Source organism: Rhea pennata, chromosome 3 (genome assembly GCF_028389875.1).
Source record: "Rhea pennata isolate bPtePen1 chromosome 3, bPtePen1.pri, whole genome shotgun sequence".
NCBI classification, from domain to species: Eukaryota; Metazoa; Chordata; class Aves; order Rheiformes; family Rheidae; genus Rhea; species Rhea pennata.
In genome coordinates, this window is record NC_084665.1 from 38559796 (window position 1) to 38579897 (window position 20102).

Sequence of the window (20102 nt, forward strand, 5' to 3'; positions counted from 1 at the left end):
AATTTTATCACTCAGAGCAGCCAGGGCTCATTTTTCACTACCTGGGACCTCAGTGTAGACCACTTCGTAGCTGATATGGAAATCTTTGATTACATTGCAACCATACTGTCTGAAGATATTGTTTGGAGTTCGAATCAGAGGAATCAGATGTTCTGTCTTTTGCAAAACTTGCCAATCATTCCAGAATCCTATTTTATCTGTGCCTGTTTCCTGAACCACTTTCCTCTCCTACATTTTATAGTTCAGAGCTTTGACTCTTTTCAGTTAATGCAAAGGTGCAACTGGGCTATAAAGTGAGCTTTGTTGACAATTTGGGGACAGCACAGATGACTGTGTGCCATCACTTGTAGCATGTATTTCAGGGGAGTCAGATCAGGATGAAGATGCTACCATCTATTGGCAATGTCTATCAGGTGGAACAGGTTTTTTATAACCTCTACTGCTGCATAAAACCTAACCGAGTCCAGAGACTATCAATATTATGTTGACGGGGTGGGGGGCGGGGGGAGGAGGACACAGAGAAAGGATTCTCGAGCAAGCCTAAGACTCCATTTCAATATATTTTCCTGCCTCTTTCACAGCTACACTGTCTACAAACGCTACTTTTCTCTCTTTCTTACTGTGGTTAGAACAACAACAACAGCAACAAAATCACTAATATCTTTAAAAATCTGCATCAAACTGGCCAATGTTAACGTTAGCCAAACTGCTGTTTCCAAATCTGCATATATTTGCACGTCCTCTATCAGGATGTAAGAAGGTCAAAACTGTACTCTTAAAATTCCCTAAATTTCACAGACAGAAAACTCAGTATACAAATAATAATAAAAAAAACTCAACCTAAAATAAGAAAAAGAAGATAATTTCTATGGGCCACTAAGAAATGTTGAGCTTCAAAAACAGATGGCTATTTTCTGTCACAATTGCATGTTATTTTTTACTCAGTAATGCTTTTAATACAATTAGAGCCTGGGCTGGATCTAACCGAATGTGAAAGGGAATGTGAGGCGGAGAGAGGTGGGGCGGTCATCACTGTATAACATGAACAAGAAGATATGACAGGGAAATTAGTGCCTTGTAATTCTGTGCCTTTTGGGTGACATATCTACCTTCACAATTCAAGGTGCCACCAGTCCCTAACTGCATTTGGCAAGCACTGGGATCTTTTGTGAAAAACACATATAAATCTTTGTTTAATTAGATGGAGCTTCCCTGTGCTCTGAGGGGAGCCTTACTGAATACGGAGGAAGTACGTCTAAAAACCGGAGAAGTGCACTTTCTAAAGCAAGGACATTTGTCCATTTAGAGGAGCTGTTTGTAAGTAAGTTGCCTTTGCAGCCCTAAGACACTTCTCACCGGTGTCTGTATTCTCGGTGCAGCATCCTCAGCCTTCCTTAACATCATAGCTTGAATCTCTTTCTCCATTTTTTTTAATGTGGGTAGTTATGAAAAACCTTGCGGTAGGCAAGATTAAAAGTTGACAATTTTTACAGATTTCATTGATCTGTAATTATCCATGTTCAGACAGTCCTATGAAATTGAATTTATATTGAGCCTGGGAAAAAAATTGCAAATATTTCCATATTTTGAATATCTAAGAGACCTCACTCCTTGATTGAGTTTACTCTGGTATGTTTTATTTAAATTCCCTCGAAGATTTTGGCAATTATTTCAAGAGCTGGCTCTATGCATCACCACATCAGCTATGACTGTCCCAGGCACTTTAACTAACGGCCCCTGATAAATTCTCTAGGGCAGCTGAATTCCTCCTACACATTCATATCTTTGAAATTAATTTCCTTTACAATTTTGACAGACCACAAGTTTTGTTAGCCTCAGAAGGCAAAGAAAAAAGCATTTATTTAGGTGAATGTTTTCTGATTTTGCATTTTCCACCCAGAAATGGAAACTCAGCCCAGACACTAAATGCAGTCTTTACAAGGATTTTACTGTGCTTTCATAAAACAATGCGTGTAATCTTAACAGAGAAACTGAAGTAATAGACAAAGGACATGGGTTATAGTAAAGGAGGAAAGTACAATAGCTCAGAACAGAGACTGAAGGTGCAGTCTGGTATGTAACAACCTCTGCCACCAATGCATAATGGATAAGGAAAATCGAGAATGAATGTTTTCAGCTGATGAAAGCGGCAGTGAATAGACTAAATTCTCCTTTTACATCAATTTACCCATATCACATCAGTGAAATACAGTATATTCACTTTGGCAGAAAATAGAAATCTTATGACATTCATTAAAAATTAGTATTAATTAAAATAATTTGTTCAAATGTTGCTTTCGGTATGAAGCCCATTTTGTAGTAGATAATATTGTTATCCATATTCTTGGAAATAAAAGCATTCGTGCTGAACAGATGACATTTTTTAGGTTTTTTTTAAGTCTTTCTATTTTACACAATAGCGAGCAGCAGGAAATGCAAGAATAACATTCTTCTAAGATATGAGAGGTATGGCAGCAATGATAATATTGTGCCTCAGTGACCATTCACCTACATCAGCAAATGTCAGCTGGAAGTCTAAAGGATACCGAAACGATTTTCATACTCACAAAAATGCAAATAACAAAGCTGAACATCCTTACATGTATCCAAATGTACATTATATGATCACATGGATCCTTGACAAGTCAGAGCAGTAACATTAAACCAACTGCTATGAAATTCAATCAGAAAACAGAAAATGAATTATTCATCACAATCTGAAAGAGATTTTCTCTGAGGGGTGACACTCATTTCAGCTGCATTATGCAGAGCCTTAGTTTGGGGGCAAAAATTGTGAATTTTTTTTCTTTTCTTTTTTCTTTTTTTTTTTTTTTTTTGGTTCAGCTGTCAAACACACAAAATAAATTCAAGTTGATTTGAAACTATTAAAACATTTTTACTTCTTCTCACCAACTTTAAAATCCAGAAAATGAAACAGAACTAATTCTTCCAGACTGGAGAAATTTTATTTTGGATCCCCACAGGCTGAAGTGCCTTGGAAGTGCTGAGTCTAACAGTTTGCCATTTCCGAAGCATTTCAGTTTTCAAGTACACTGGTAAAAGTCAAGGAAATGAAGGATTAGATTCCTAGCGATATTACTGACTGTGCTGCTCTTCCTATCAGGAAGCCCAGGAAGTGGGTGGGGGAAATGGTGATGAGATCCTTTCTCTACCTGAGAGGACTTGTACCTGTATTATTCTCCATCCTGAAGAGTGTTTCCACACTGTGCAACACATTACTCTGGGCAGATCCTCTTCTGTTTCTCCAAATGAAGATGTTCCACTTAGTATTAAGGTTCAATGCGTGAGCCCAGATGTTTCACCCCTTAGCCAGCCACCATATTCTCTCTGTACTTCTCTTTTTCTGAATGGGTCACTCAGCAAAATTAGCAAGCAGGTAATGTTTCTTTTAGCGTACATATCTCCAGTGCCTGAATTTTAAGTATCTTACCTTCACTTTTTTGGATATCATTTGATAAATGTCATTTAGCAAGCTAAGTTTGTTTGGATAATATGAAAAAAACAAGTTTGGTTTTATTTCAAGAAGTAAACTACAGTATCAACATTGTGATATTTTCCTTCCTTCTTTCAAGTACAGTTACTACAGTAAGCTATAAAAGCATGGAAAATATTTTAATGTTCAATTTTAAGGATATTGAAGTTAAATGCTATATGTTGTAAACCTGGAAGAATTTCAGAGACATATACTTTGCTGGAGAAATCACCATCTGAAAATACTTAATTCAACTGAATGCCCTATATAAGTGACAAACAAGTAAGAAATACAGTAGATCTACTGATTTTAGTAAAATGTGTGTAAAAAGCAGATGTATTATCCAAGCTGAAACCAGTATAAGTCAATACTTGACAATTTATAAACCTTCAGATTTTAATTTAACTTTACGAAGAAAAAATCTGTTAAGGAACATAAGCACTAATTAGTAATCAGCTAAACTAGAACTGACTATGTGTTCTCTTAAAATTGGCAACTGCATCTCTAGCTTTGAGAAACGATTGATCTCTTATCAATGATTCATCTTTGCAGATGAAATAAAACCACAACTGCCAATTTTGGTCTGCTTTTTCACAGTGGAATCACCATTTCATTAAGGATATGTCTTGCTACTGATCTCATTTAACACCAAAATTCATATTGTCAGTAATGGAAGCAGACTTGGATCTTAAGATTTCTGTCTTCTGAGAATTCACAAACTATAGCTGAATCACAGGCAATTCACTCATAATTTCATTCAATAAGGAACAGAAAAAAAGTACACTAGCAGTAAAATGATATATAAGGACTCCTGAAGTGTCCTAGTTAATTAAGGTGCTTAAGCACTCTGTTTTCAGCAGTGATAATCCTATTGAGGAACTGACATCCCTTGTGGCTTGAACAAGATACTGTGTGGATTTCTGGAGTGTGTGTAGGTGATTAAAGTCCTTTGAGTAAACTCCTAATTACATTTATTTATTTACAATTCCAGACCTAGCCTTCCAAGCCACTTAGGCTTACTTCTCTACTACTACATACCTGTGATTATCCAGTTCAGGGGACATGATGGAGCATGCTATGACTCTGTCTGGCCTATGCTAGTGCTTTCTTTCTTGGAAGCAAGAGTAGGAATATGGGAAAGGAGGGCTCACTTACACACTTGCCCTGCTATTCCTTCAGGATGCAGCCAGGGCACATTGCCAGACTAGAAATTACTCCTATAGGTCTAATTTATATTTAAGCTCCTTTTATTTTTCCTTTTAAAAAATATTTGGTAAGCACACATACGTATTGATACAATGATCAGCAGCTTGAACAGCCCAAATGGTTTCCAGTAGCAAAAGGCATAATCCCAATATGAATTCTATAGATGGAAACAGTGCTTCCTTTTCAGGAACATTCCTCCTATTTTTAGAAGCTCTTTCCTAAGATTGAGGATTTGCCATGGAGAGGCAAAATCAGAGACTCAAACTTCCTGCAGAAGTTCTTAATTGATGCTAACATTGCCCTACATTTAAACTACATAAATTCCTATGGCCTCCCAGGTTTTGCTCCTGGTTCAGTGACAGCTACCGAGGTGTCCTCAGTAATAGAGTTCTTTGGGAGACGAGGACCCAAAATGCAATCTGAAGACACAGACGTTCTGTGTGATTGATCCCAGATCCCAGTGAATCCCATGATAGCCACCTGGACAGAAAACACTGCTCATTCTGCAGAAACACAACCCCTCTTTACTCCCTAAAAGAACAACACAGTGGAAACTCTGCAAGGAGCATATCATGGAATTTCCATTTCCCCATGAAGGATTTTCCTATAGAGAACTAATCTGGACAGTTAGTGGTTTCTTAGCTGAGCTTTACCATAGCTTCAAAAGCATATGAATGCTCTCACATGTGGAATAGCAGGCTACTGGAGGATATGAAATATTTCCTCTTTGGAGGCATTTACCAAAGCTTCCACGAATCTACGAAAGCCAAGTCCTCTGAAAATTTTCATGCTAATTTATATAGATGTTTTAAAAGGGAGTCATGGAATTCCATACCTCATATACATTAATTTTCCGTCCAGCAGAGTAACTTTGGACATCTTGCACTTCAATGAAAACCACCTCTGTAAGCAGAGTATGACTGAACAAGAACTAGCATAATGGAAACTTTCATTTCCAAAATATAATAAAGTTGCAGGAGTAGTGAAGGACGTGAACATTCCTGGCACTTATGGTACACTCATTTATGTTTTCCCTTTATGCTGCTGTTTGTACAAAAGAAGTCTACCCTGGCATTTAAACCAGATTAAAATGTCTCTTCTATTTCTGTTTCAGAATCTTTTACAGAATAAATTATATTTTAATATTGCTTTTGTAAATGTTTGTGATGGATAATGCTATGCATGGGTCTAGTCCAACTCCCACTTAAGTCAGTGAAAAGATTCGTTTGATGTTAATGGGAGCTGGGTCAGGCAATCGATACATCTTGCTGTTTAGATACATTAGTGTACAAAAGTGTTAACGCTCTATAAATTTGCAAAGATATTACTACCATCTGAATTTCCAGTAAAGATGTATTATGTAAGGCATGTAGTTCTCTGTGCAGTGGAATTAATGAAGCCTAATTTTCTATGATTTGTGTTTGAGGGTGAATTTCCATGTTGATTCTGTTATGCCTAGTATGGTTGCACACAAACTGGAGCCTTTCCTGCCAAGGGGGCAATGACTGGGTCTCCATCCTCTCCCTGGTCACTTACTTTCAAGAGATTTGTAGATGCATCCTCTAGCTCTCTTTTGAGTTCAGGTAAAATTAGCCAACAGGTTTACTAGGGCTGGCATGTAGGTAACACAAAAACTGACAAATGCTATGGTTACAAACCATTTTCCAAGGGAATCCAGGCTAAAAGTAAAGGAATGCAGAGACTGGACTTTGGAGTATCAGACTTTGATAATATGCTAAAGGAACAGTTAATAAGAAACCACAAACAGAGATTTAAACGGAGCAAGAACTAATCTGAGTTTTAATAAACAACACAGAAAGCTCAGTTATCCCTTTAAGCACAACTATGCATTACATAACCCCACAGCTTCCCAGGCGTGCAAGAGGCATCCTGTTCCAGTGAGACCCAATGCCTCCTGGAGCTTTCCAGTGTACAGGCGGTATTTGAAATATTTATGATACTGCTACATGCCTTTGGGAGCAGGTGACTCTCCCAAGAAGTTAGACTTGCTTTGTGAGCCAGAGCAGAAGGGGAACATACCTCGGCCTGGCTCTTTCCTGTGCCCTATGGTAAATGACATAGGAAATGGTTTTATTTCATTCCTGGGGAATGCACTCCCTAAGAACAAATGAACCAGAAGATTGAAAGGCAGAATTCAGTGACAGACTTTTAGCTCTTTCTTCTTTCTTTCTATCCTCCAAATCTACATCTTCAAATAGGTTCTGTTATCTGATGTTGCAGAAATAATTGTAAGCATATCGGGCCAAGCTGATCATTGCAATTGACTTCAGTAAGTTATTCTGGGAGGAATTTGTTTTTGTTGTTGTTGTTTTAATTAATTGCAATAATACTTAGCAATCAAGCAAGGTTTATAACTTATTTCATACATTTAACAGTCTTCATAACAGCATTTTTCCCCATTAAGGAACAGAGTAAATAATATTGAAATCAATATATTTTAGTTGGAATTGGTAATAGTAATCAAGGTAAGGTGTCCTAGTGCTTTTCATTGCAAACTTCTGTTATCACCTCCATGAAGAGTATTTTGAAAGGCAGAAAGAACAGTCCTGGAGTAAGACAGGGGGAATATACTGATCTGAGGAATATGAAGGTAGAACTGGTTGAATTGTAAACCTTTAAGATCATCCTTTGTACATGCTCAGTAGAGTTTGTTGAAGGCTTACTGATAAAAGCTTCAACATTTCTCATTTGTACTTACCTGACTAAGCTCTTCAACTAACTAGCATTAATTTTGTTTGCATCACACTTCACATGACTTCTGTTTAGCTAACTTGTGTGCCTAATTTTTGATACAGCTTTACTTCTGTAATGACATATTGCATTCTGTTGTTTAGGATGAGAGATTGATGGTCAATGAAGTCAAAGATTCAGAAAGAAAATTAATGTTCTGTTTTAATTCTCTGTACTAAAGCAGGACCTGAAAAAGCTTTACTTTGCCGGAAGCTTTTGTGCACTATAGATCAAGACTAATAAAGTGCATATGCTTAAGCAGCTCAAAGTTACTTTAATCATGGCATTTTTTCATTTTGCTACTTTTATATTCTTTTTAGAACATTCTGATTTGAAATCAAATGTATCTGAATCCTTTACAATCTACTACTTCAGTTAATACAACATACAGTTTACCTGTGACTAATACAATGTTTGATGAACTAATCATTCTCTAAAGGATGTTAGAATTTGTGATGCTCTAGGAAAGAACCTTTCTGTATCTTGGTGGCTGCTCAGGAAGATAAATGTTTAAAAACTGTAAGTACATCAGCATTTTTATTGCACATCTTTCATCTGCCATAAAAAGTAACATGTAGAATGTTACATGCTGAATATGGTGATTTGTTGTTCATCTAAGTAATGTATCATCCTGTGAAACTGCTCACATATTTTTGTGACTGTGTATCCATTTCCCTCTAGACTGTCCTCTCAAATTAATTTGTTGTATGTTGTTTCCACAACATGAATGTTTAAACAGTTTGAAATCAATCCTGCATGCTCTGTAGTGTAGGTGGTATCCAAAAGTCTCTTCCAAATTTGGGTATACTTCTCACAGCACCTGTTTCGCAAGTTCTTAGCACCTGCTCTCCTCCTGGGATTATTAATATTTATTTCAATGGGAATAACATCCAGTGCCTTATTTGCTGATATTCTCATACAGTAAGAGTCAGCAGCTATCCTTTTAGAAAACAAACAAACAAACAAACAAACAAAAAAAAAAAAACAGTATGCACTTCCTTCATCAAAATAAATGGACAGGATATACTGGCCCACAGATCCTCCTTCCTTAATGATATGGCTATTTCTATTAGATTTAGACGTATTAGAGTCTATAACTGTGGGTACAGTCCACAGAATACAAAACCTTTTACTTTCCTCTGTGGTCCTGGGGGCTCTTACCAGGGAAAACAACATGAAATAAAAAAGGATATGCAGAGTATGGATTTCATAGTATATATGCATTATGCAATCCTCAGCATTGTTTTTTTTGTACCACAAAATACAACTGGGAGGGTTTGCCAGCAAATTTGTACCTAGTCTGCCTCTAACACTGTGGAGGTCACTGCAGCTCTGGTCTCCATTACAGAGTGCTTCATTTGCTATTACTTGGTCAGACTGTGAAAGGTTTATCCACTCTACAGAATATATTGACAGTATACTAAGGAGCAGGATTTGATGCTTAGCAATTAATTGCATTAAAGGAGTATTGGAGGGCAGTCAGGGCACAGGGCTGCACATGTGAATGTTTACGCTTGGCTGTTGTGACTACTTATGTGATTAGAACAGTTTTATGTGGAAATTATCAGTTGGATGTCTGTCTTCTGCATATGAAATGCTTAAAGTGCAGTCTGGGTTTACAAATTGCTCCTTCTGACTTTTTTGCTACAGTGTCTTACGATACATGTATATTATGTTCCTAGACGGGCCCTGGTTTATAAGACTTTTGAGGTTTAAGTTTTGAGACATTTTTAGTTTATCAGAGCAAAATAAAAATGTTTAGCATAAATGACAAACAGGGGCAGAAAATTTAAACTTTTCTAGTTTATATTGGATCATCATTGAACAGACTGCCTACAGTTTCTATTTAAAAGCAAACCTACTCTAACAGTTACCATGATCCTGCAATTATTTCCTATCATTTCTGTTATTAATGAAGACAATCAACATAGCATTTTTATTAAACATTTTAAAGTACTTTACAAAAGAGGTCAGAATAATAATCCCTTTTGATTAATCAAGAAACTGAGGAACCAACAGAAAACATTGATTTTCTCAATGTTTCCAGGAAGGTAACATAGGTACTGCCTGATGCCACTGAGGGGCAAAAAGGAACAAAGATGAAGCAGGTACTTATGCTCATCTTGCTTTACAGTCCAGTGAAATATTAAAAGTTGAACCTGTGGAGGAAAAAAGCAGCCTGTGCACTACCTCCTTCTCCACCTCCCATCTCAGGATAAAAATGAGAAAAAAATACTTTGTACTTGCTTTTTAAAAGCATTGTCTAATCCTTGACATATGGTCTGAACTGGAAATACTTTGCTGAGGCTAATATTAGCTTCTCAGGTAAACTTATTTTACTCTTTTTTATTCATTCACATCTTTAAAAATTCCAAATTCTTAATGCTGAATGTATAATCGTTATTTACTATTTACCCTTAGGTTTGCTTGAAGTGGAAGTAATAAGAATTTTAAATGACAGTGGCAGATAACCACATTACTTAGGCAGAGTAATTATAAGGGATGGTCCTCATTTTTCTGGATAGCACATGCTGATTTGTATTCAGTAATATGGATTGGATTTATATTGCTGTATTAGAAATAAGACATATGTGGTCGGCTCCAATTTTCCCCAGATTTCCCATCTGATCCAGAGAGCTACAAATTTGGTGATATAAATATAAATTAAGTGTTCATTATGAACAAGGGAAAATATAACCAAAGATGGATGACTGGATAACTGAGAGTTATTTCACTCATCTTTTATTTTAAAGACACTCAAGATAGTACCATCTGTATCTTTAACTGTGTCCCTAGTAAAAAATCTACTTTTTCCCCACTACTATGAATCTAAAATGGGCACATTCTATATATCCTATTTGCAATATGCTAATCCTTAGCTATTGTACTTCAGCTCTGAGTCAGAAGAAATAAGGAGTGTAAAGGCAATGTTTTCAAGCCTTTCCCAGGCAAAGTAAATAGAAGATTTAGCTGAGTAAGAAATTCAGAATTTGACCCTCTGAGATTTTCTTTTCAGAAAGGTTCCTGGAAGCCTCACAGAAAAAGGAAACAAAACTAAAAATGGGACAAGGTCAACTGGATTTAGAAATGACTGTAACAAACTTACTTACTTAATATAGTTTTGTTATTTTTGTTTCAACTGAAGTTCACAGAATCTTTATCAAGAATCTAATCTAGATATTTAGATAGGAATCAGAGAGAAAAACTTTTTAATGACAGCCCAGTGGGAAGGTTATATTCATAACTGCTGTTAGCTTTGTACTTGATGCTGACACCTACTATTATTGCTTTAAATGTTCAAAGATCGAGAAGTCTCCATCTACCAAAGATACAATATATTAGAAAGCAAGAGAGTATCTTCTGAGCATTTTTTTGTCATCATTTACTGCTTGGAATATATGCATATTATATGTACACATACAAACTCAGAGCCCATATATTTTATCAGAATCGGCCACAGTTCTTTTCCATTATAGGGACTAATGGGAGTAGGAGAAGGATCAGCCCTTATTTAATCATAAAACAAATGCAAACAGTGCATATTTTCAAAGTTGAAAAGCATCATTTCAAATCAATGATACAGGTAATTCATTTCAATTAAAAGAGAAGGTACTCTTTTTTACTTTAAACACTTCCTTTAAAGTTTTTGTATCGCAGATGCAGCAAATACTTGCATATTCATTTTTTGGGAAATGGTCTCTTGATGGGAGAAACTCCTTCCTCCCCAAAACCTCAGAAATATTAGATGTCAGTTAATGTAAGTTGCAGAGGTATTCAATTTAGAGTTTCCTCTGCTGGTAAGAATAGAAATTACTGTTAGAGGTTTCTCTGAGAAGGTGGGGCATTTCAGGATTAATTTTCTGTCCAGTCTAAAATAGCTTGAATTATTTGTTCTCCTTCAGGGCACTTTGCTTTAATATGAGAAATGCTGAAGAGCCTGGGTTGTTCTTTATTTAGAAATTTGAGATTTGGGAAGATTTCAATTAGACCATTTCTAGATTTTGCTGCTGATGTAAACACATGAAGAGTATTCTGTCATTCTGGCCTTCATTTTTGCAGTTATTTTCATAATTTTCATTATGTTTTTCATTAGTGGCAAGAATCAGTCAACACCCAGAAATTAATCTTTTAGGTGTTTTTATGTAAACATTAAGCAAATAAAATACATAAATATGATACTGGGAACACAGGAATACTCTGTATGCTTGTAATGAAGACTGTTGTCCATTATTCTAGAAGATGATACTTGAGACCTCATGTGACACGGAAAATGTGGAGGTTTTAAATAGTGATACAGCTAAAATGCAAAACTCAGCCAAGGGCAGCCATATCCCTTCCAAGCTGCTTTTAACAGTAGCAAACTATTAAATCCTTTAACAACAGAATTAAGTCTAACTGACAGCTGAAGAAAAGTACACCTGATATTTAGAGATAAACATATATCATTCTCAGTCTCATAAACAGGTGTGCTAGAAAAGATCTAACCTTCTGCCTGAGTTCAAACTGCCATGGTGCACAACGAAATTAAGTTTCCTTTTTTGTTCTTAGTCATTTAGCTGACTGGCTAAGCTAGAAGCTGGCTGTAAGCCTTTCTTAAAAACAGGATCTAAAAAGCAATTTAGTAACAGTCTAATCACAAGTGCCACAATAAACTGCATACTTTGTGAATAGTCCTAATGCCTTTGAAAGGCCAGGTCATGTATAGAACTTCTCCGCGGGACTACTCTTGTTCTTAAAATCATGAACCTGTTAAATATCTTACCAAATTATGGTCTTCACTATAAGGAAAGGGAAAGTCTTTGATCCTAATTGCTTAAAATTCCAGTAATTACAAAGGTGGAGAAGAGATGGGCTATTTTCTCTGTTTTACAAAGAAGAAACTTAGGTGAAAAAAGGTTGAGGGTCCTGCCCAAGGCTAGATACAGAATCCTTGGCAAAGCTCTGAACTCTTAAGTTCCATCTGAGTGCTTTAACCTCAAAGTTGCACTTTTTATCTGCCTTTTAGTTTCACTGAAAAAGCCATTTAAAAACTAATTCAATGTAATGACAAGTGATCGAAGGATAATCTTCAGGTAATTTGAGAAAAGAGGATTTTTCTGCTGTCCACCTTAAAAGTGCATGGGTAAATGAAACAATTAGAACTGGGAACAAAGATAAGCTAAAAGCTAAACATAATAAGACACTGTTTTCAGCATTTCAAAAGAACTAAATACAACACATCAGCAGCTTCAAAATCCTTTTAAACAAGTGCACTCAGAAACAACTAACTAGCAAACAAAGCTATTATGAAGATGACAGTGTAATCAGTGAACTTTCGGCATGTCAACTCTATAAAATGTAGCGCTCTAGAAATATTTCTAAAATTTAAGTAGAAAAGAGACAAATTTAACAAAAGATTCTGTGGATAGCATAAGATAATTTGTTGCTTTCTACAAGGTTTGATAGATGAGGATCTTCCTAAAAAGAGAGTATGTTCCTTATATATTGTAGTAAGGATCTGATTTTTGCCAAATTTAAAAGATCAAGGACAATAAAGTGATCAGAATCTCTAACACTAATGAGATTATTTTATCACATTTCTTTAAATTTAGGTGAACTTTTATTCTGCTTAAACAACTTAGAATGATTTATCATGGGATAGCTATTCTATATCCTACAATAGATCATAATTTCTAGGTGATTAAGCTGATTTTATTGGATACATAAAAGACTATCCTTATCTAACAGGGTGGCTCAAATATTACATGAAAATGACAATATTCTTTCAAAAATTAAAAGTCTTTATAGTGACAACTGATTTCATACAACTATGCACAAGAAGATGTATATTGGAAAAATTACTTTGACCTTAATAATAACAAACGTTGTGAGAAATAGGTAGGTAATCATGTCTCATTATCTTTGGCAAATGTCAGAGTAGAATCAACAAACTTTTAGTGACAGACTGTTAGGTTGTTTCCTTTCTCATATCTTCCTGAAAGTCTATTTTGTGCCTCCAATAGGAAATCTTCAGAGTTTACATAGGATTATAAAAGTGCTGGATTAGAATATCAGTTATTAAAAAGGATAAGGAATCCAGGCAGATTGTTTTTATAATTTGATAAAAATTACAGTGCCCATAAAATATATTATAAATTGCAGTAACAAACTGGAGTTTCTATGCTTTGATTCAGGAAAATGATTAAGCACAGGCTTAGAGTTAACTCTCCTGAACAGCAGACTTTTAAGGATTAAGATGGGTTTCTGGAGATGGGATTCAGCATGATCTGAAGGATGCTGAATGAAACCGGGTAGAGGCTATGAACCAGACTGAAACAGTCTTTCATGCTACCAGACCCACTAATAGAGCACCAACGGCAAAAGTAAAGCAAGAGCTGCAGCTGGCCTGGTCTCAGCTCATGACCAGTAGCAGATTATTTTTCTGTTTTTGCTTTGTACTAGTTCTGAATCTGCACAGAACTCAGAACGGTCTAGCTTGCACTATCTGAATATATTTGTAGATTTAACACATTTTGATGTAAATTCAACTTATTTCTGCACTTCTGTATTTTATCTTTCTTCATGACTGTGTAATTATTTTAGAGCTACATGCTCTATTCTTTGGATTCCTGAACATGTTTTTTTTTTAAGTTTCAGTTTTACATACATTATGAAATATGAAAAATATCCATAAGAATGTTAGTCCAAATTACAATGTTGCATGGATTCCTAAAATAGAAAAGATACCATGTATACTCCTGTCATTAGAACAGATCTGTTCAGCACACTGTGTCCTTAAGCAATGGCTCTGTTACACGATTTTAAGGGCAATCACTGCAACAGAAGCATTTGTTGGCTTTTCTCAAGTCTTTGTTCATTTCATTTCCTATTTCTTTAGAAAGGCTTTTTTAAAGATTTCACGGTTCTTATGAAACTTTCACAGGGTTAAGATATGTCAATATAAAATATAAACAAAATACAATGTTGATATAAAATATGACATGCTGATGTAAGATATAAACTATGGCAATATATTTCAGGTCTTGACAATTAAATAAAAGAAAGGTAGCAACAAATGAGAAAAAAAGGAGGAGAAGGATTTAAGATTAGAGAGCAAATCAAAGCCAATAAAATATGTTTAAAAGGACAATCCTTTTTCTTTGTTGAATGTATGGATCTAATCTAAAATAAGCTCACTACTCACTATCTTTGCTGGAGATAAACACGTAATTTACAATGAATATTTTATCTAACAAATATAACCATTTTTTCTGCTTGAGATTTATCTACAACAGATCACCATTTCCTCCAATGAAATTATCCACAATGAGAATGTATTCAACACATTTTTTAATTCACTTATAGGTCACAAACAATTTGCAAAAATACCATTTTTAGATATTTAAAATGTGAGCTGATTTGCTTTGTTGAGCAAGCATGATAAATCACACATTATAAGTGTTATCTGATTAAAGGAGCATGCAAGCAGTTTTTATATAAAATAACCAAAGGTCTAAAATTCTAGTTCTATGACCTTAAACCTGCACATTTGAAATTCAGCAAACATGAATGTTGATAAATTTCTGCTGCCAACAGTTTTTCATTGAAAATGTGTGTGGGACTCTTTTTTTTTCTTTAATAAGTATGATCGTATATCTGTAGAGTTTTTTGCAACAATACACTGCCAAGCTTTCAGTTGCTCCCTAATGTACTTTATTGCATGATAATGATTGCACTGTGCTGAAAGTTATTTATGGAGGAAAAAAAAGCCACAACAAAATAGAAAGGAAAAACAGAATACATAGATGATACAAACAACTTGATGGATTTTGTGTAATACTTTTAGAAACAGAACTAAATTCTTCAGATACCATATTTTGCTCGATCTGCAAATAAATTACAGAGAAATTTAACACAACTAGAAAGTTGCTACAGACTTTGAATCACCAACAAACTTAAGTATGTAATTAATGTGAAGCATGTATGCATTTCTGTGGAATGTAAGAACTGACCTGAAAGAAAAATGTAGAAGAAAATCTGTAGCAAAAGGTCAAATTTTTCATGAAAGATTGCCATTCCTGGAGGAGTTTTGATCATTGCTGAGTTGTATACATTGTAAAAGCATTGACAAGTGGAGAGATACATACATTGCGTAGGAGATATAGACACTTCTTAAGCATCATTCAGAGCACCTAAATTTGACTCCAGCTTTGATTCTCTGTTTCATGGCTGGCTTCAGCTGACCCAAAACTGTGCTGTTCTGGAAAGGACTGTCCTGCCTTCTTTATCTCCCTCTCAGTCCACAACTGCTCATTCCTGCCCCCTCCCTCACGTGAGCTCTAGTGACAGTGTAGTCATTGGGTGATCTAATCAGCTCACTAATGTTACTAAAAACTAGTAATGTTTTAGGCTTAATGTTAAATTAATATACTTGAGTGACAGAAATAAAGCAGCAGAAATACAGTGAAAGCTATACTACCCTTTCAGCACCAAACTGGTCTTAGATCAGCTTAAATTCATTAGGAAAATAAGTCTTTAGTAAGATGCCTAAAAAAACCTTTGGTTTCTCCCTTTAATAAAAATACTGATAATATGAACTTTTCTCAGACAACTCTGATTTAAGGTTTTTATTCATTACTCTTGAGTAATAATGAGTCAAAGAATATATAGAATATTTTGAATTGTAGTTCTTGTCTCTTATATTTGTTGAACATAAGTTTCAGAGTCATGTTCACCTCTTACTTCCTCTGCTATATTCCGTGTTTTCAATAACATGTTACCATGGGGCTGCACTTTATATCACTGACAGATATTACTGTCAAGCCTCAGACTGAAATATATTTTCCTATTTACATCAAAAATCATAGCTCAGTACTTCACAGAAAAAGAGATTGCACTTATGATGCTCCCAACAAAACCTCTTAGAAACCTCCTTATATTCAAGCTCAGAAATAACTCCTTATCAAGCTTATTTTTCCTAGACAACTCACAACAACATTTTCTTCAATATCACACAGGCCCATAATGTCACTCAGGCATCTCTAGAGCTATGCAGTATTGGTGTGCCTAACTCCTGCAGATTTTTGCTTCATAGTGGCTCTGTAGTATGGCTTTTCTTTCTGTCTTTGAGATCCCTGTTATGTCTCAAAACTAGCACTTTTTTCCCCCTAAGGTTGACAAATGGAGTCAGATCTATTCAAATGCTGCTGCAAGGACTGGTTTCCTCATTCTTGTCTTTGATGAAGTTATCTCTTGCTGTGCATTATCACACAGCCTCCCAGTTCTTCAGCATTTCCAGTACATGTACTGCCTCTCCTGTTCAGACTTCTCCCACCTGGTTCAAGCTCACTCATCTCGTCACTTCAGTTTTAAGATCTTGCCTCCATTATACTAAGGTTGTAGCATTTGTTGTCCATCCACCCATTACATTTTAGAATATACCTTTCTGAGGCTGCTTCTCACACTTCATTAAATTTTGGAGGCTTTCCCTGTGAAATAATACAAAATAACCCCATTATTTTCCTGCAAATACTTCCTTAAAATTCTCCTGTTTGAAATCTCCAAGAAAACTTTGAGAGCAGTTGGACTCTAAATCACTTTCATCATACTGATAAAACTGGCTTTATTGTTTTCTTATACCTCCTTGTTTGTAACTCCTCTACTTACTTAGTCTGCAAAGGACTTGCTATACCCATGAATTTAAAGATTTTTTTGTACAGTACTTAGGACAATGAGATGCTAACCTGTGATGGAGTTCATGGGTAAGATAGTAATTATGATAATGATATTTTATGGTATATATTATCTATGGTATACATCATGATAATAGGATAATAATTAGCAATCTATTATTATAAAAAATGTATCATAACCAATCTCAATCCTATTAATATTGTTTTAGTGTTGAATTTGAGACCACACAAATCTTAGTGCTTTTCAATTTAAAAGATCTCTTTATCTTATAAACAAAAATAGTACAGTATTAAAATTCTGGCTGAGGTCCTGTACTTGAATGTTGTGAACAGTGAAAAATAAACATTCAGATCAATGTCACTGGATGTCACTTGCAGTTTAGGAAAAGATATTTTCTTCCAGTTCTTTTGGTACCGCCCTTGGTCTCATAAAGAATGGTCATGTATAGTTACGGCTGCCGGTATTCTTGTGGTAGAAACTCTATCAGATTTTTAAATTTATATATCTAATTTTCTAAAAGCAAAAATATAATTAATTGTAAATTTGAAGTGGATGTGTGAATGGAGAAGAAAAAATGTTTTGCCAGACTGGATTAATTTTTCTTCTCTGTCATGCCCCACCGCCAAACATATTCTTTATGTTGTGTAAGCTTCTGTGTGTGTGCATTATGCTGACAGCTCTGTTTTTTTTTGTGCAGAAGTCCTCTTGCTCTACCACTACTTTCTAGGAGAAACTGGATATGCTAGCAGAAATTTCACAGGATGTTCTTTCTTTAGTGATACCGTCAGAGAGCTGTTGTATGGCCCCAAGCATTTGGGGGACATTAAATAGAGTATGAAATAATCTGTGTGCATTCATCTGCAGCTCTTCCACTTTCTGAACTTCCCAGTTCAGATAGGAAGTGGACACTCCTACTCAAAGAAGGCCAAACAGAGGGGAAGATGAAGACATCCAACCTTCATTGATGTCATTTTAGCAAATCAGAGAGATGCTGAGACTAGAGAACAGGTAAGATGGATACATTGCCTAATCTGTATTATTCATAAGGTTAATTTGATTATGCCTTGTGGCATTAAAATCTAGCAATCTATGAGGATAGCCCTCTTGCATGCTTTTTAAGGGCCCTAGGCCTTTCCATGTTTTCTTAGATGACAGAGAAGAGAGGCATACTGCCTCAGTGAAGCTGCTCAGAGCTGCTTCAGGGCTTTAGCCTCTTCATTCTGGGTAGGCTAGATATGGCGTACAATGTAGAGCTTTGTGATGAAGCAAGTTGCCACTTAAAACTTTATATATTTAATAAAGGGAGGTAAGGAGAAGTAATTTTTGCCTTTGGAAAATTATGGTTATGCTGATAATCTGCACCAGGACTTTTGAGCTGCTTGCTAATATCCTTGCCAAAAGTCAAGGAGCTCAGATTTACACAGAGTATATTTGTCATTAGGCTTGGTATTTATGAAATGTAACCTCCTCAGTGTCCTGTAACTGTCTTGATACGAATCATCTGTATTTTTCCAAGGATAACCCAGGAATTATCTTTAAAGCACTCAACATTCAAATCCCTCCTGTTTTGCCTTTGCTCAGCTCTCAGACTGTGTTGGGTATGATTGGTGACCTTTTAAAGAATGGCACTGTTACGAGAAGTTCCCTCACTGCCGGCATCTACACTGCCATATTTTGGGGCTAATGGTATTTTTACCATTTCAAATGTCATAAAAGTTTTGTCTTCACAGATCTCACACTCCTATAATTGATGTCTGCAACTTAAAGGAGTAGCCTCTAAGAGCCTCTTGCATATTGGTTCTATGCAATATGGTCCATAAGGGAGACTTGTACTTGCAAAGATTTAGTTTCAGGTCTGTGTGCCAGATGGTAAAAGCCATGAGTCGCTGAGTCCTTAGAGATTTTTTTTTAGTTTGTTTTTGTTTATCATAGAGAATATGCTTCTGGGTTCATAAAGTTTCAGCATGTTCTGTCGACTGCGTCATGGAGAAAAATATTAACTCTATCCTGAATCCTGGCCACAGGGAGTTTTAAAAATAGAATTTAAAAAAGGAGGTAGGCAGCCCATTTCCTGGGAGATAAATAGTTGTTTTAAAATATATTCTTGCTATTTTAATGCTAAAATTAATGGTTTAGTATTGTTGAAATGGTCTGTTCAGAATATGAAGCAGGGTTCTTTGAAGCAAGTACATTTAAATACTCTGCTTTTCCCAGTTGTCTGGAAATGCAATATTGTTCTTGCTATATAATAACTCACATTTGGGTTCGAGTATATATTCAAATAACAGCACATAGGGGCTTTCCTGGTTGCAAAGGCAAATAATTGGTATATGTAGAAAGCCTTTGTGATTTGAGGTCACAGGCCAGGAAAGTCAGTGTTATTTGTGTGGCACACTAGCCATCAACAAGATTTCTTTATACAACCCGTACTGGAGTAAGGCACACTGCATATGGTTTGTAGCAGGTGATAAACCCACAATTTTTAGTGCAATAGATCTACTGCAGTGAGAAGTATGTGTCATCAAGTTATTTAACTAGACTGTTGAATTTTCGTCTTCTCTGACTCCTGCCAACTACTGCACTTGAGGAAATTCATCTAAAACCACTATCTTCATATGGAGAAGAAGACGCAGAGGAGAAAGAGGCGCAGTGGAGACAACGACTGAAGGGATACTGAGGGCGGCGGGAGCCATGAGGGACCAGCTCTCCCCGAGACCGCCCGGCCGCCGGCCTGGGGTCGCTCACGCGGTTTGTACATCGCTTTCACCACCTATAGTAGCAGGCTCCTTCCTGCTCCGCCACGGTTTCTGCGGGATTTCAGCCGCCGCCGCAGCCCAGAGCTCGGCGGCGGCTGCGGTCCCTCAGGCGACGGCTGCGGTCCCTCAGGCGACGGCGCCTCCGAGCCGAGCCCGCCCCGCCCGTGGCCACCAGGTGGCGCCTCCCCCCCCCCCCCCGCGTCCCTCCCCCGAGCCCAACGGCC

General features: G+C 36.3%; 1 long non-coding RNA gene across 1 annotated transcript in view; it reads left to right on the forward strand.

Moving 5' to 3' along the window:
- The window catches only part of LOC134138441 (uncharacterized), a 31720-nt gene extending 11861 nt beyond the window's left edge, over nt 1-19859 (forward strand). Inside the window, exons 2-3 of the long non-coding RNA XR_009957899.1 lie at nt 17987-18130; nt 19710-19859. This is a non-coding gene — a long non-coding RNA (uncharacterized LOC134138441). The remainder of the gene's footprint in view (nt 1-17986; nt 18131-19709) is intronic.
- Nucleotides 19860-20102: the final 243 nt, after the last annotated feature.